The 16047-nt window shown below is 41.8% G+C and overlaps 1 protein-coding gene across 3 annotated transcripts in view; it reads left to right on the forward strand.

Annotated features, from left to right (window-relative positions):
* The first annotated feature begins 11896 nt into the window (after positions 1-11896).
* Positions 11897-16047, forward strand: part of LOC105480964 (syntaxin 17) — a 74539-nt gene continuing 70388 nt past the window's right edge. For 2 of the 3 annotated variants that reach the window (XR_011612735.1, XR_011612736.1), the window contains exon 1: positions 11897-11952. The gene's annotated coding sequence lies outside the window, so the exon portion shown is untranslated. The remainder of the gene's footprint in view (positions 11953-16047) is intronic. The other variant, XM_011740183.3, reaches the window with a different exon arrangement.

Consider the following 16047-nt stretch of genomic DNA (forward strand, 5'->3'; position numbering starts at 1 on the left):
AGATTGAAAGTAGAAGTTCATTTGAGCTAGTTAAAACAATTAAAGAAAAATGAGGGATAGACTGGGGGGAGGTGGAGTCAGATGGCTGAATAAGACACCTTCAATGAACATCTCCCCTCCAGGAATAGCAAATTGAAAAACTATCCACACAAGAAAGTTCCTCTGTAAGAACCAAAAATCAGGTGAGTGATCACAGTACCTGGTTTAAACAGCTTATCAAGGAAAGGCACTGAAGAGGGTAGGAAACACAGTCTTGAATTGCTAACACCACCCCTCCTTCATCCTCCAGCAGCAGCCGCGGTGAGGAGAGAGAATCTGTATGCATGAGGGAGGAAGAGCACAGTGATTGTGAGACTTTGTGCTGGAATTCGGTGCTGCCGGTCATAGCGGAAAACAGCACAAGAAAGAATTTAGCTGGCGCTCACAGATGAAGCATTTAGACCAGCCCTAGCCAGAGGGGGATCACCCATCCCAATAGTCAGAACCTGAGTTCCAGCAAGCAACATGACCATGGGCTAAAGTGCTCTAGGACCCTAAATAAACTTGAAAGGCAGTCTAAACAAGGACTGCATTTCCTGGGCAAGTCCTGGTACTGTGCTGGACTCAGAGCCAGTGGACCTGGGGGGCATGTGACCTAGTGAGACCCCAGCTGGAGTGGCCAAGGGAGTGCTTGTGTCAAACCTTCCTTAACCGTGGGCAGCACAGCTTGCAGCTCCAAAAGAGACTCCTTCCTTCCACTCGAGGAGAGGAGAGGGAACAGCAAAGAAGACTCTGTCTTGCAGCTTGGATACCGTCTCAGCCACAGTAGAACAGGGTACCAGGAAGAGTCCTGAAGTCCCCAAACCAGTCCTAGTTCCTGAACAACATTTCTAGACACTGTGGGCCAGAAGGGGACCTTCTGCCACAGTTCTGGCAGGATTCATCTCTTGCTGACTAAAGAACACTTGGGCCTTGAATAAACACCAGCAGCAGCAGGGCAGTACTTGTCACAGGACTTGGATGAGACTGAGCGCTGTGCTAGCTTCAGGTGTGACCCAGCACATTTCCAGTTGTAGAGGCTATGGAGAGAGACTCCTTCGGTTTAACGAAAGGAGAGGGAAGAGTAAGCCTTGTAGCTTGGGTACCAGCTCGGCCACAGTAGGGTAAAGCACCATGTGGGCTCCTGGGGTCTCTGATTCCAGGACTTTGCTCCTGGATGGCATTTCTGAACTAACCCAGGGCCAGAGGGGAGGACACTGCCTTAAAGAGAGACCCAGGCCTGGCAGCATTCCCTGCAAGCTGACTGAAGAGCCCTTGGGACTTGAGTAAACCAAGTAGTATTTGCCAAAGGCGTGGGGCGGTGGTGGCCATGGGGAAAAACTCTTTCTGCTTGAGGAAAGGAGAGGTAAGAGGAAAGGACTTTGTCTTGTGGCTTAGGTGCTAGCTCAGCCACAGTAAAACAGAGCACTAAGAAGCTGCCTGAGGTTCCCAGCTCCAGGCCCTGGCTCTCAGATAGCATTTTTGAACCTGCCCTGGGCTGAGTGGAGCCTATAGTCCTGAAGGGAAGGACAGAAGCCTCGCTGAATTCGCCACCTGCTGACTGAAGAGCCCTTGAGCCCTGAGTGAACATCGGTAGTAGCCAGGCAGTGGCTGCTGCAGGCCTTGGGTGAGACCTAGTGCTATGCTGGCTACAGGTATAACCCAGCACAGTCCCAGTGGTGGTGGTTACGGGGGTGCTTGTGTCACTCCTCCCTCAGATCCAGGCAGCTCATCATGGAGAGACTCCATTTACTTGGGATAAGTAAGAGAAGGGAACAAGAGTCTCTGCCTGGTAGTCCAGGGAATTCTCTCAGATCTTACCCAAGACCACCAAGGCAGTACATCTACGAGTCTGCAAGAGTCACAGCATTACTGGGCTTAGGGTGGCCCCTAATGCAGATATACTTGCAGTGAACAGAGACTTAGATCACAACACTCAATTCCCTCTGAATACCTGGAAATCCTTCCCAAGAAGGATAGGTACAAACAAGCCCAGACAGCAAAGACTACACCTAACTCTTCAATGCCCAGACATTGCTGAATATCCACAAGCATCAAGACTATCAAGGAAAACATGACCTCACTAAAAAACATAAATAAGGCACCAGTGACCAATTCTGGAGTGACAGAATTACATGAACATTCAGACAGATAATTCAAAATAGCTTTTTTGAAGAAGCACAACAAAATTCAAGATAACACAGAGAAGGAATTCAGAATCATATCCAATAAATTTAACAAAGAGATTCAGATAATTTTAAAAAACCAAGCAGAAACTCTGAAGCCAAAAAATTCAACTGACATACTGAAGAAGGAATCAGAGTCTCTCAACAACAGAACTGATCAAACAGAAGAAAGAATGAGTGAGCCTGAAGATACGCTACCTGAAAATACACAGTCACAGGAGACAAAATAAAAAAGAATAAAGCATGCCTACAAGATCTAGAAAACAACTTCAAAAGGCCAAATCTAAGAGTTACTGACTTTAAAGAGAAGGTAGAGAGAGATAGGGGTAGAAAATTTATTAAAAGGGATAATAACAGAGAACATTCCAAACCTAGAGAAGGATATCAGTATTTAAGCACAAGAAGATTATAGAACACTAAGCAGATTTAACACAAAGAACACTACTTCAAAGCATTTAATAATCAAACTCTCAAAGGTGAAGGAAAGAAAGAACCTTAAAAGCAGCCAAAGAAAATAACTAAATAACATACAAAGGAGCTCCAATATGTCTGGCAGCAGACTTCTCAGTGGAAACCTTACAGGTTTGACATGGCAGTACACATGGCGTGACAGAGTGGCATGACATATTTAAAGTGCTGAAGAAAAAACTTTTATCCTAGAATAGTATATCCGGTAAAAATATCCTTCAACCATGAAGAATAAATAGAGACTTTCCCAGAGAAACAAAAGCTGAGGGATTTCATCAATACCAAACTTGTCCTACAAGAATTGCTAAAGGTAGTGTTTCAATCTGAAAGAAAAGGATGTTAAGCAATAAGAAGTGATCTGAAGGTACAAAACTCACTGGTAATAATAAGTAAACAGACAAAAACAGAAGTTTTTTTCTTAAGATAGGGTCTAGATTTGTTGCCCACCCAGCCTGGAGTGCAGTGGTACTATTAATAACACAGCTCACTGCATCCTCAACTCCTGGGCTCAGGTGATCCTCCCACCTCAGCCTTCCAAGTAGCTGGGACCACAGGCTCATGCCACTGTGCCCAGCTTATTTTTAAAAAATTTTTTATAAAGACAAGGTTTTGCCATGTTGCTGAGGCTAGTCTCAAACACCTGGGCTCAAGGTGTTGAGACTGCCTGGGCAACATGGCCAAGACTGTCTTGGCCTCCCAAAGTGCTGGGGTTATAGGCACGAGCTACTGTGCCCAGTCAAACACAGAATAGCCTAACACTGTAATTGTGGTATGGAAATTACCCACATCTTGAGCAGAAATACTAAAATATGAACCTATCCAAAGTAATAATTACAACAACTTTTCAAGACACAGACGGTATAAGATATAAATAAGAACATCAAAAAGTTAAAAAGCAAGCAGTTAAAGTGTAAAGTGAAGTTGAAGTGTAGAGTCCTTATTACTCTTCTCTTTGCTTATTTGTTTGTTACAACCCATGTTAAGTTGTCATCAGTTTAAAATAATGGGTTATAAATTGTTATTTCCATGCCTCATGAGAACCTCAAATTTAAAAACCTACAGCAGATACACAAAAAGTAAAAAGCAAGAAATTAAAACATACCACCAGAGAAAATACTCTTCCCAAAAGGAAGGAAGGGAGAGAGGGAGGAAAGAAAGCAGGCAAGAAGCCAGGCAGGGAAGACCACAAAACAACAAGAAAACAAATTATAAAATGGCAGAAGTAAGTCCTTACTTATTGATAGTAACATTTAATATAAATGGACTAAATTCACCAATCAAAAAGACACAGAGTAGTTGAACTAATTAAAAAAGATACAATGATCTGTTGTCTACAAGAAACACTTTACCTATAAAGACACACTGACCGAAAATAAAGACATGGAAAAAAAGTTCCATGCCAGTTGAAACAAACAAACAAACAAACAAACAAGGAGCAGGAGCAGCCATATATGCTTTTTTTTTTCTTTTTTTCTTTTTTTTGAGATGGAGTTTTGCTCTGTTGCCCAGGCTGTAGTACAGTGGCACAATCTCAGCTGACTGCAACCTCTGCCCTACCGGGTTCAAGCAATTCTCCCACCTCAGCCTCCTGAATAGCTGGGATTACAGGCACCGTGCCACCACGCCTGGTGAATTTTTGTATTTTCAGTAGAGATGGGGTTTCACCATGTTGGCCAGGCTGGTCTTGAACTGCTGACCACAAGTTATCCACCCATTTCGGCCTCCCAGAGTGCTGGGATTACAAGCAGGAGAAGCTGTATTTTTATTAGACAAAAGATTTCAGACAAAATCTACAAAAAGAGACAAAGAAGGTCATTATATAATAATAAAGGGGTCAATTCAACAAGATAATTTAGTAATTCTAAATATATATGCACCTAACACTGCAGAGCACCCAGGTATACAAGGCAAATATTATTAAAACTAAAGTCAGAGATAGACCCCAATACAATGACAGCTGGAGACTTCAACACCCCATTTTCAGCATTGGACACATCACCCAGATAGAAAATCAACAAGGAAACACTGGATTTAATCTGTACTATGGACCAAATGGACTAAATAGACATTTACAGAACATTTCATCTAATGCCTGTAGAATACACATTCTTCTCTTTAGTATATGAATCATTCTCAAGGATAGGTCATATGTTAGGTCAGAAAAGAAGTCTTAAAACACTCAAAAAAATCAGAATAATATCAAGTGCCTTCTCTGACCATAATGGAATAAAACTAGAAATCAAAAACAAGAGGAACTTTGGGAACTATACAAACACATAGAAGTTAAAAAATAGGCTCTTGAATGACCAGCAGGTCAATGAAAAAATTAAGAAGGAAATTTAAAATTTCCCAAAACAAATGAAAATGGAAACATGACACAGCAAAAGCCATGAGATACAGCAGAAGCAGTACTAAGAGGAAAGTTTATAGCAATAACCACCTAATAAAAAAGGAGAAAAACTTCAAATAACCCAACAATGCATCTTAAAGAACTAGAAAACAAGAGCAAACCAAACCTCAAATTAATAGAAGAAAATAAATAATAAAAATCAGAGCAGAAATAAATGATATAAAAATAAACAAAACAATACAAAAGATCAATAAAAAGATAAGATGATTTTGTGAAAAGATAATGTCAATCAACTGTTAGCTAGACTATAAAAAAGAGAGAAGACCCAAAGAAATAAAATCAGAGATGAAAAAGGAGACATTATAATTTAAACTGCAGAAATTCAAAAGATCATTAGAGACTACTATGAGCAAGTATATGTCAATAAATTGGAAAATCTAGAAGAAATGGACAAATTTCTAGACACATATGACCTGCCAAGATTGAACCATGAAGAAGTCCAAAATCTGAACAGACCTATTATAGGTAATGAGATTGAAGCTGTAATAAAAAGGCTTCCAGCAAAGAAAAGCCCACTCAGGTGTCTGCTCCTGGATCAGTTCCCTCTGGTCAAGGGTAGGAAGGGGTTCATGCTGGTACAACAGAGACTCATAACTGTTAGTATTCAGATCTGGAGGGGAGGAGCAGTTCCTGGGCTTTTCTTTGCAGTTCTCAGAAAAGTAATGGGCCAGGAAGATAACCTATATCATTATGCCAAATTTGGATTTAATTTCAGATTCTTCATATACTTGCTTTATGATACTAGAAAATTTATTTCTTAATTCGTGTAAAATACACTGTTTTCCTAGTATGTTCCAGGAAACATACTAAGTTCTAAGTAAATAATAATGTATACCTTTCCTCAAGAAACTTAGAATCTAGTAGAGTGACAGAAAAGAAGATGAAGAATTTGACAAATTATGATAAGGACCTTTATAGGGATAAGCATAGATTGCTGTAGTAGCTTATAAGGGGACATTAAACCTGGACTTGAGAGGGTGGGAGTATTAGTCTGTTTTCACGCTGCTGATAAAGACATGCCTGAGACTGGGAAGAACAAAAGATTTAATTGAACTTACAGTTCCACATGGCTAGGGAGGCCTCAGAATCATGGCAGGAGGTGAGAGGCCTTCTTACATGGCAGTGACAAGAGAAAGTGAGGAAGATGCAAAAATGGAAACCCCTGCTAAAACCACCAGATCTCATGAGACTTATTCACTACTACGAGTAGTATGGAGGAAACTGCCCCCATGATTCAAATTATTTCCTACCAGGTCCCTCCCACAACATGTGGGAATTATGGGAGTACAATTCAAGATAAGATTTGGGTGGGGACACACAGCCAAACCATATCATTCAGCCCCTGGACCCTCCAAATCTCATGTCCTCATATTTCAAAAGCAATTATGCCTTCCCCAAAATCCCCCAAAGTCTTAACTCATTTTAGCATTAACCCAAAAGTCCACAGTCCAAAGCCTCATCTGAGACAAGGCAAGTCTCTTCTGCCTATGAACCTGTAAAATCAAAAGCAAGCTAGTTACTTCCTAGATACAATGGGGTACAAGTATTAGGTAAATACAGCTGTTACAAATGGGAGAAATTGGCCAAAACAAAGGGGTTACAGAGCACATGCCCTGTAACAGAAAACCAGTGGGGCAGTCAAATTCTAAAGCTCCAAAATGATATCCTTTGACTCCATGTCTTACATCCAGGTCATGCTGATGCAAGAGGTAGGTTCCATGGTCTTGGGCAGCTGCGTCCCTGTGGCTTTGCAGGGTATACCACCCCTCCTGGCTGCTCTCACGGGCTGGTGTTGAGTGTCTGTGGCTTTTCCAGGTGCACAGTGCAAGGTGTCAGTGAATCTACCATTCTGGGGTCTAGAGGATGGTGGCCCTCTTCTCACAGCTCCACTAGGCAGTGCCCCAGTAGCATCTCTGGGTGGGGGCTCCGACCCCACATTTCCTTTCTGCACTGCCCTAGCAGAGGTTCTTCATGAGGACCCCGCCCCTGCAGCAAACTTTTGCCTGGGCATCCAGGCATTTCCATACGTCCTCTGAAATCTAGGCGGAGGTTCCCAAACCCCAATTCTTGACTTCTGTGCACTTGCAGGCTCAAAACCACGTGGAAGCTGCCAAGGCTTGGGGCTTGCACCCTCTGAAGCCACAGCCCAAGCTCTACATTGGCCCCTTTCAGCCACAGCTGGAGCAGCTGAGACACAGGGCACCAAGTTCCTAGGCTGTACACAGCACGAGGACCCTTGGCCCAGCCCATGAAACCACATTTTCCTTCAAGGCCTCTGAGCCTGTGATGGGAAGAGCTGCTGTGAAGACCTTGACATGCCCTGGAGACATTTTCCCCATTGTCTTGGCAATTAAGATTTGGCTCCTCGTTACTTATGCAAAGTTCTGCAGCCAGCTTGACTTTCTCCTCCGAAAATGGGATTTTCTTTTCTATCACATTGTCAGGCTGCAAATTTTCCAAACTATTATGCTCCACTTCCCTTATAAAACTGAATGCATTTAACAGCACCCAAGTCACCTCTTGAATACTTTGCTGTTTAGAAATTTCTTCTACCAGATACCTTAAATCATCTCTCTCAAGTTCCAAGCTCCACAAATCTCTAGGGCAGGGGCAAAATGCTGTCAGTCTCTTTGCTAAAACATAACAAGAGTCACCTTTGCTCCAGTTCCCAACAAGTTCTTCATCTCCATCTGAGACCACCTCAGCCTGGACCTTATTGTTCATATCATGATCAGCATTTTTGTCAAAAGTCATTCAACGAGTCTCTAGGAGGCTCCAAACTTTCCCACATTTTCCTGTCTTCTTCTGAGCCCTCCAAACTGTTCCAACCTCTGCCTGAGACCCAGTTCCAAAGTTGCTTCCACATTTTTGGGTATCTTTTCAGCAATGCCCCACTCTACTGGTACCAATTTACTGTATTAGTCCATTTTCATGCTGCTAATAAAGACATACCCAAGACTGGGAATAAAAGGTTTATTTGAACTTACAGTTCCACATGGCTGGGGAGGCCTCAGAATCATGGGGGGAGGTGAAAGGCACTTCTTGCATGGCAGCAGCAAGAGAAAATGAGGAAGATGCAAAAGTGGAAACCCCTGATAAAACCATCAGATCTCATGAGACTTATTCACTATCATGAGAACAGTATGGGGGAAACCGCCCCCATGATTCAAATTATCTCCCATCATTCAAATTTTATCCCACTGGGTCCTTCCCACAACACATGGGAATTATGGGAGTACAATTCAAGATGAGATTTGGGTGGGGACACAGAGCCAAACCATATCAGTGGGGGAAGCTTCCTAGGTGAGATGACTTTTGAGTCCAACAGAATAAAGAGTAATTTCTTTACTCTGGGGTGGAGGGAATGAGATGGGGAAAAATAGGCAAAAAATGGCATTCTAATAAGAAAGAATAATAGTTGCAAAATCAATTTGGATTTTAAAAAATGTTTTATTATAGAAATCATAAAGGGGGCCTGGTGTGGTGGCGCACACCTGTAATTCTAGCACTTTGGGAGGCTAAGGTAGGAGGATCGCTTGAGCTCAGGAATTGGAGACTAGACTGGGCAACACAGGGAGTCCCAATTTCTAGAAAAAAAAAATTAGCCCAGTATAGTGGCATATACCTGTGGTTCCAGCTACTTGGGAGGCTGAGGTGGGAGAAGGTCAAGGTTGCAGTGAACCATGATCACCCCCATTACACTCTAGTCTGGGTGACAAAGCAAGACTCTGTCTCAAAACAAAACAAAACAAAAAAGGAAGGAAGGAAGGAAATACAAAAAGAAAGGAAAGGAAAAGAAAGGAAAGGAAAGGAAAGGAAGGAAGGAAGGAAAAAAGAAAGAAAAGAAAAAAGAAGGAAAGAAAGGAAAGAAAGGAAAGAAAGAAAGGAAAGAAAGAAAGAAAAAGAAAGAAAGAAAGAATCACAATGGGATTTTGCTAAATTTTTAAATTAGTTTGGTGGAAATGGACAACTTTACAATATTGACTGTATTATTTTTCCATATATTCGAGTCTTTATTTGTATCCTTTATGGAAATATGTAAGTCAGGTTAAAGTATAAATACTGTTGTTAGGTAAGATCTGAGTCTTACTCCTGTTATATAGTATATGAGACTTGGACCTTGGTCAAGTTACTCTCTAAGCCTCAATTTCTTAGTTTGTACAATGGGGGTGATTGTAATACCAACTTCATGGGTTGTCATCAGTATTAAATAACATATTGCATGTAAAGTGCCTAACCAAGTGCTTTACACATCATATACAATCAAATAAAAAGCTACTTCTTCCCCCCTCCCTTTTTAAACGGCTTTATTTAGGTATAATTGACACACAATAAGCACTTATACATAAACGTATTTACAGTGTACAATTTGGTAAGTTTTGACATATAAACATCCATGCAACCATTACAACAATCAAGAAAATGAACATTTTTATCACCCCCAAAGTTTCCTCATGCCCCTTTGTGATCTTTCCTTCCACCCCTATCCCTCATCTAGCTTTCTCAATTCTTCAAATAGGTCTTGTAATTCCTTATAAACACAAACTTGAATTTTGTTATTTTTGAATGTAATAGTTCTCCTATTTCAATTTTTTTTTTTAAGAGACAGGGTGTCAGTCTTTTGTCCAGGCTGGAGTACAGTGGTGGAATCATAGCTCATTGCAGCCTCAAACTCCTGGGCTCAACTGGTCCTCCTGTCTCAGCCTCCTGAGTAGCTGAGACTATAGGTACATGCCACCATACCCAGCTACCTTTTCTTTTCTTTTTTAGAAATGGGGTCTTACTATTTTGCCCAGGTTGGTCTTGAATTTCTAGCCTCAAGCAATCCTCCCTCATCAGCCTCCCAAAGTGCTGAGATTATAGGCATGAGCCATCACACCCAGTCTTCTTCCCACTGCATTTTAAAATTGATGATTGTTGTTTAGGAGAGGTATTTTATAGCCACCTTATTGAATTAGTTTCAATTTATTCCATGGATTTTCCAAGAAAGCAATCAATCATAATACTCTAAAAGAATTTATTTTTTATTTTCTTTCCAACATATATACTTAATGTTTTGTTTTGTTTGGACTTGCTGGGTTCAGTTAGGACTTCAGGAAAATGTTGGCTAGTAGTAGCAGGCCTGCCCCTAACAACTTGATGACCCAGATTACAGAAAGAGGTCTATACACCGTAAGTTTGAATATTTAAAGATTATACATCAAGCTAACCAACAGTTAGATTGAAAAGTTTTGGCCAGGCACGGTGGCTCACATCTGTCATCCCAGGACTTTGGGAGGCCGAGGTGGGTGGATCACGAGGTCAGGAGATTGAGACCATCCTGGCTAACATGGTGAAACTCTGTCTCTATTAAAAATACAAAAAATTAGCCGGGCATGGTGGCAGGCGCCTGTAGTCCCAGCTACTCAGGAGGCTGACGCAAGAGAATCGCTTGAATCTGGGAGGTGGAGGTTGCAGTGAGCTGAGATCACGCCACTGCACTCCAGTCTGGGCGACAGAGCAAGCCTCTGTTTCAAAAAAAAAAAAAGTTTTATCCTACTACTTTGACACATCTAACTTATAGCAAACATACACATAGCAACTTAGAAGTCCAGGTCCAAATTTAGAATCTTTGAGTACCACACCTCCCGATTTTGTACCTGAGGAAGTTCTTCAGAACTTAACACAAATTATCTTTCATTTCAGAAGGTCTTATTTCACTGATCCTTGCATAAACATCATTTTCTCATGGTATTGACTAATGCTTTAATTTTTCTCCTTAGAATCAAAATTTGATAAACACATTCTGGGGCTCATTGTAAAACAAACATCAGCATACATTATGTTCCCAAAGAAAATCCAAATTGCTTGGTAGATTTGGTGCTTTGTTTTAGAAATTGTCTTTCAAGGCTTTTTAAAGGATCTACGGGCCCCTAATCTTCCCTGGTCCACAATTTCTACCTCCAATTCTACTGGAAGACCCTAAGAACTGAGTTTCCTTAACTGTGGTTTGAACATCCTGATCACTTCTGAGACAATACCATTAGTGAATACATTCTAAGCACGTCATCTGAATATTTACAGACATCTTTTAAAGACGGCTGGATCTGGAAGTTAGGCCATGAAGAGAGGAAGACCTGTGACTTGGACAAGGCTTCAAAGCCGGTCACCTGCTTGTTCATGTGGTAGCAGCTGGTCTAACTGGAATAACTTGGGAAGGAAATTAGGACACACAGTTGGAGTTCCAGCTCTGTCATAAGCTGGCTAAACTGGAATGAGTCACTTAAAACTCTTTGTTAAACCCCAGAGTCATAATCTATAAAATCGGGATAAAGACGTTTGCCTTAAGCCCTCCACCAGTTTTTGGAGGAAACCACAACTGACTGAGCTTTAATTTTTGCACCTGTTGCAATTAAGATGGCACTCCTGCCCTGTCCACTTCACAGGGTTTTTGGGGATGGGATGGGGAGGCAAAACCTTTCTGAGCTTCAGTTTCAAAACAGACCTAAGAATACATGCCCAACCCGCAAATAAAATTCTAGGAAGAACAGAGGAAAATAGACAGGAAAACTGCAAAATGCAGTCGGCCATACAAGCATGAATTGTCTTGAACACAACAAGCAGACCTGAAGAGGGTTTGTGCGTCTCTCTCCTCTTGGCTCGAGTCACAACCCCATAATGTAAATCAAAATCACTTTTGAAAAAGGCTTTCGCTGTTCAGAGCGGCGTCCGCATTTGTACTCACCTGCGCGTCCCCCGCACCCCACCCGGCTGCCTCGCGGGACGGGGAGGGGGCGGGGCCTAGCCCAGCCCACCCCTCGCGATGCCCCGCCCCGTCGCTCCTGCGCCTGCGCCGTGCGCACCGACCGGCCTCGAGCGCCACGGCGGGAGGTAAGGGGCTCTCTGGAGGCCGCCTCTGGGGGCGTCGGGCCCTGATAGGCTTGGTGGGCCGGGCGCCCTGTGGCGCGCGCAAGAGGCGCTGGGAGGCAAGTGGGGCATTGGATCAGAAGTGCGAGCCCCATGGTGGCTGCTCCTGTCTTTCAGAAGTGGCGGAGCCTCTCTCGGTTTCGTTTTTGGAAGCTTTATTAGAAACTGGTCTAGGGAGGCCGCAGACGATGCGAGCGGGACGGCCTTCCGGGGTCGCAGGGTGGAAAAGTTTCCGACGCGCGTCCTGTCTCTGGCGCGCTGTAGGCCTCGGGTCGCCAGGGTCGCTGGCGTCTGGGTTCCGGGACAGACCCGCGCATCCGTTCGCTGGTGGGGGCGTTTGTTGTGTGTGGCCCAGGTGTGCTGTGGGTGACACTGCGAGGAATGACGCGACGCTCGAGGGTAGTGGGGAGTGGACAGGGAGCGAGAGGCCGAAAGCCCCTGCTCACCAGACCCAGAGGTGGTTCGCAGAAGGTCCCACCCCTTGGCTCCCTCCTTTTAGCTATCTGAGGTTCAGAGAGGAGACCTCACATTGACTTTTCTCTCCAAATTCACTGTCTCTTCCATAACTCAGAAACCCAAAGCGGCGGGCCCGAAGAAATCGGGCGCCACCAGTATCCCGAAAAGTGGGACCTCTAAGCCGATGGAAGGTGTTCGTCACTTTTGGGGGCTGGGTTTTCTGAGAAATGGGGTCTTTCACTTATTAATAACCTCCCAAGTAACTTACTGGGAAACATAAGTATTATGGTACCCATCTCATATTAGTTGTAAGCACTACATGATAAAGTTTGTAAAGCACCTGGCACAGTCCTGGCACCCCTCTCTCCAAGTATTAATGCAGTGAATACCATTGCAGTTCTTTGACTTCTAAATGTTTCTACCTGTCTTACGTGAAACATCTTCTTATACATAAAAAACCTTTTTATTTTGAAATAATTTTACAATTACAGAAAAGTTTCAAAAGTAGTACAGAGTTCCCTATTGCTTCCATTAATAATTTTTTAGATACCATAGTGCAATTATCAAAAGCAGGAAGTTAGTATTAGTATAATACTATTAACCGAATTACTGACTTGTGATTTTTTTTTTTTTTCCCTGTATTAATGTCCTCTTTCTATTCCAGGATCTACTCTAAGACCCGACATTGCAGTTAGTTGTCTTGGGTCCTTGGTCTTCTCCAGTCTGTGACAGTTCCTCAGTCTTTTCCTGTCTTTACATTGATAGTCTTTTTCAGTCTTTATACTCTTTCTGAGCTTTACGCTTTTGAAGAATGCTGGTCAGTTATTTTGTAGAGTGCCCCTCAAATGGGGTTTGTCCAGTGTTCTCTCATGAGTAGATTAAGGCTATGCTTTTTTGTTAAGAACACAAAAGTGTGTGTGCCCTTCTCAGTTCATCATATGAGCGTAGCTGATAGATATGACTTATTGCTTGTGAGGTTACTCTTGATCACTTGGTAAGAGAGTGTCTACTGGGATTCTCCAATGTAAAGGTCTTATTTTTTCTCCTTATAATTAATTGACATCTTGGGGGAGCTTTTAAACTGTACGCATATCCTGTTTCTCCTCAGACTTTCCCTTGCTAAATTTCACATCCATTGGTGGATCTTGCCTTCAGCAATTATGACTATGGTGTTCTAATGATGATTTTCTACTTTCCTCATTTCTTTATTTATTAATTGAAATTATTCTGTAAGGATGAGCTGCGCTTTTCCCATTTGTTTATTTGTATTCCGTTATTTATTTGTATCCATGTGGACTCAGATGTTTTTCTATTGGTTTTTATCTTACACTTGTGTTATTTTATGTGTGAAATTGTTCCAGCTTTGATCATTGGAGTTTTTTTTTTTTTTTTTTTTTTTTTTTTTTCAGGTTGCTTTCTGTAGCTTTTCAGCATGCTTCCATCCTTTTTTTTTTTCTTTTTTGGAACTTCCTAATTTTCTGGTACCATATGATGCCCCAGGCTCATCATATGTTTTCTGTGCCTCAGCCCTGATAATCAGCCACTTCTCCAAAGACCCATAGTTTCTTTTTTTGGAGAATAGTATTTAAACACAAAGATCTGTGCTCTAGGGATGTTCATTGCTCTGGGGTAACATTACTTCCAGGGCCCCACAGAAGACACCAGTCTATACATATGCATACCCATGTATACACAAAGATCTGTATTTATTTCTGTATTTATTTATCCATATATTTTTTAAAAACAGAAGTTCATCCCAGTAGCTTTGCTTCTAGTCTAACACCACAGGGTTCATTCTAGTTTTGTCCCTTATTTTTAACTTCTTTATCTGACAGTGAGAAATCTGACTCTTGTAGTCTACAAAATGTTTTCTTATTTTTTCAGTCCTAGTATACACATAAAGTAATTTCAGGATTTCTGACCTATATTCCTGTGAGAAACACATTTACTAAATAGAGGACAGTGTAGTTCCTTTTGTCTCTAGTCTTACAGTATTCAGTTAAAATATTGTTTTCTAAAGTGGCTTAGATTATTTTTCTTCCTCACTTCTTTCAGTGTGGTTATGCTATTCATTTATAATACAGTTTATGTTTTTATAGTTTCTATTCCATTTTGGAGGGAAAGAGTCTAAAGGTAGACTAATTGAAGCTCCTCCATTATCATGTGCTATGCATATTGTGCTATTTGACTAGAGTGATAGGATTAGCAATGGTGAAGAAATATTTTAGTTCAGGCAGCATCTATTGAACAACAGGTGTGTTCAAAAAACATTTTGATAGGAATGATGGTAGATATAAAGATATCTCTTTGCAGTATAGAAAACAAAAGAGGCAGTGTGATAGATTGGGAAATGTTAATGTTAGACAAGTAATTGATATATTTAACATTTAATAACCTTTTATGAGAGAATAAGAGAAAGACATCCTCTGTAGTAAAACAGATATGTATGACATGAACAGGCAATTCATGGAAGTAAGAAATGCAATGGTTACAAAAAAATAGAAAGAATGAATAAAATCTAGTACTTGATAGCAGAACAGGGTGACTATAATAATTCAATTGTACATTTTAAAATAACTAGGAGTATAACTGGATTGTTTGTATCACAAAGAATAAATGCTTGAGGTGATGGATACCTCATTTACCCTAATGTGATTATTACACATTGTATGCCTGTATCAAAATAACTCATATATCCCATAAATATATACCTACAACTAATATATACCCACAAAAATTAAAAATTAAAAAAAGAAGAAATGCAGCAGGGCACGGTGCCTCATGCTTATAATCCTAGCACTTTGGGAGGCCAAGGCAGGTCGATCACCTGAGGTCAGGAGTTCGAGACCAGCCTGGCCAACATGGTGAAACCCCATCTCTACTAAAAATACAAAAATTAGCAGGGCGTGGTGGTGCGTTCCTGTAATCCCAGTTACTTGGGAGGCTGAGGTAGGAGAATCACTTAAACCCGGGGAGTGGAGGTTGCAGTGAGCTGAGATCACACCACTTCACTCCAGCCTGGGCCAAAAAAAAAAAAAAAAGAAAAAAAGAAATGCAAATGGCTGATAAATCCATCCTGTTAGTAATTTAAGGAGTGCAAAGTAAAGCAATAATGAGACATCATTTTTTTCACCAATGGCATATCTTTTTTTTTTTTTTTTGAGATGAAGTCTCGCTCTGTCGCCCAGGCTGGAGTGCAGTGGCCGGATCTAGGCTCACTGCAGGCTCCACCTCCCGAGCTCATGCCATTCTCCTGCCTCAGCCTCCCGAGTAGCTGGGACTACAGGCACCGCCACCACGCCCGGCTAGTTTTTTTGTATTTTTAGTAGAGACGGGGTTTCACCATGTCAGCCAGAACGGTCTCGATCTCCTGACCTCGTGATCCGCCTGTCTCGGCCTCCCAAAGTGCTGGGATTACAGGCTTGAGCCACCGCGCCCGGCCTCACCAATGGCATATCTAAGAATGATAATACTAAGTACATTGGTTGGAATATGGATAAATGGACATCGTGTTATGTTTCTGGTAGGAACATAGTAGGCATAACCTTTTGTGGGATATGGCAATATATATTAAAAAAAACTTTGAAAAATCTGTCTGCCTAA

Source organism: Macaca nemestrina, chromosome 14, assembly GCF_043159975.1.
Source record: "Macaca nemestrina isolate mMacNem1 chromosome 14, mMacNem.hap1, whole genome shotgun sequence".
Lineage (NCBI taxonomy): Eukaryota > Metazoa > Chordata > Mammalia > Primates > Cercopithecidae > Macaca > Macaca nemestrina.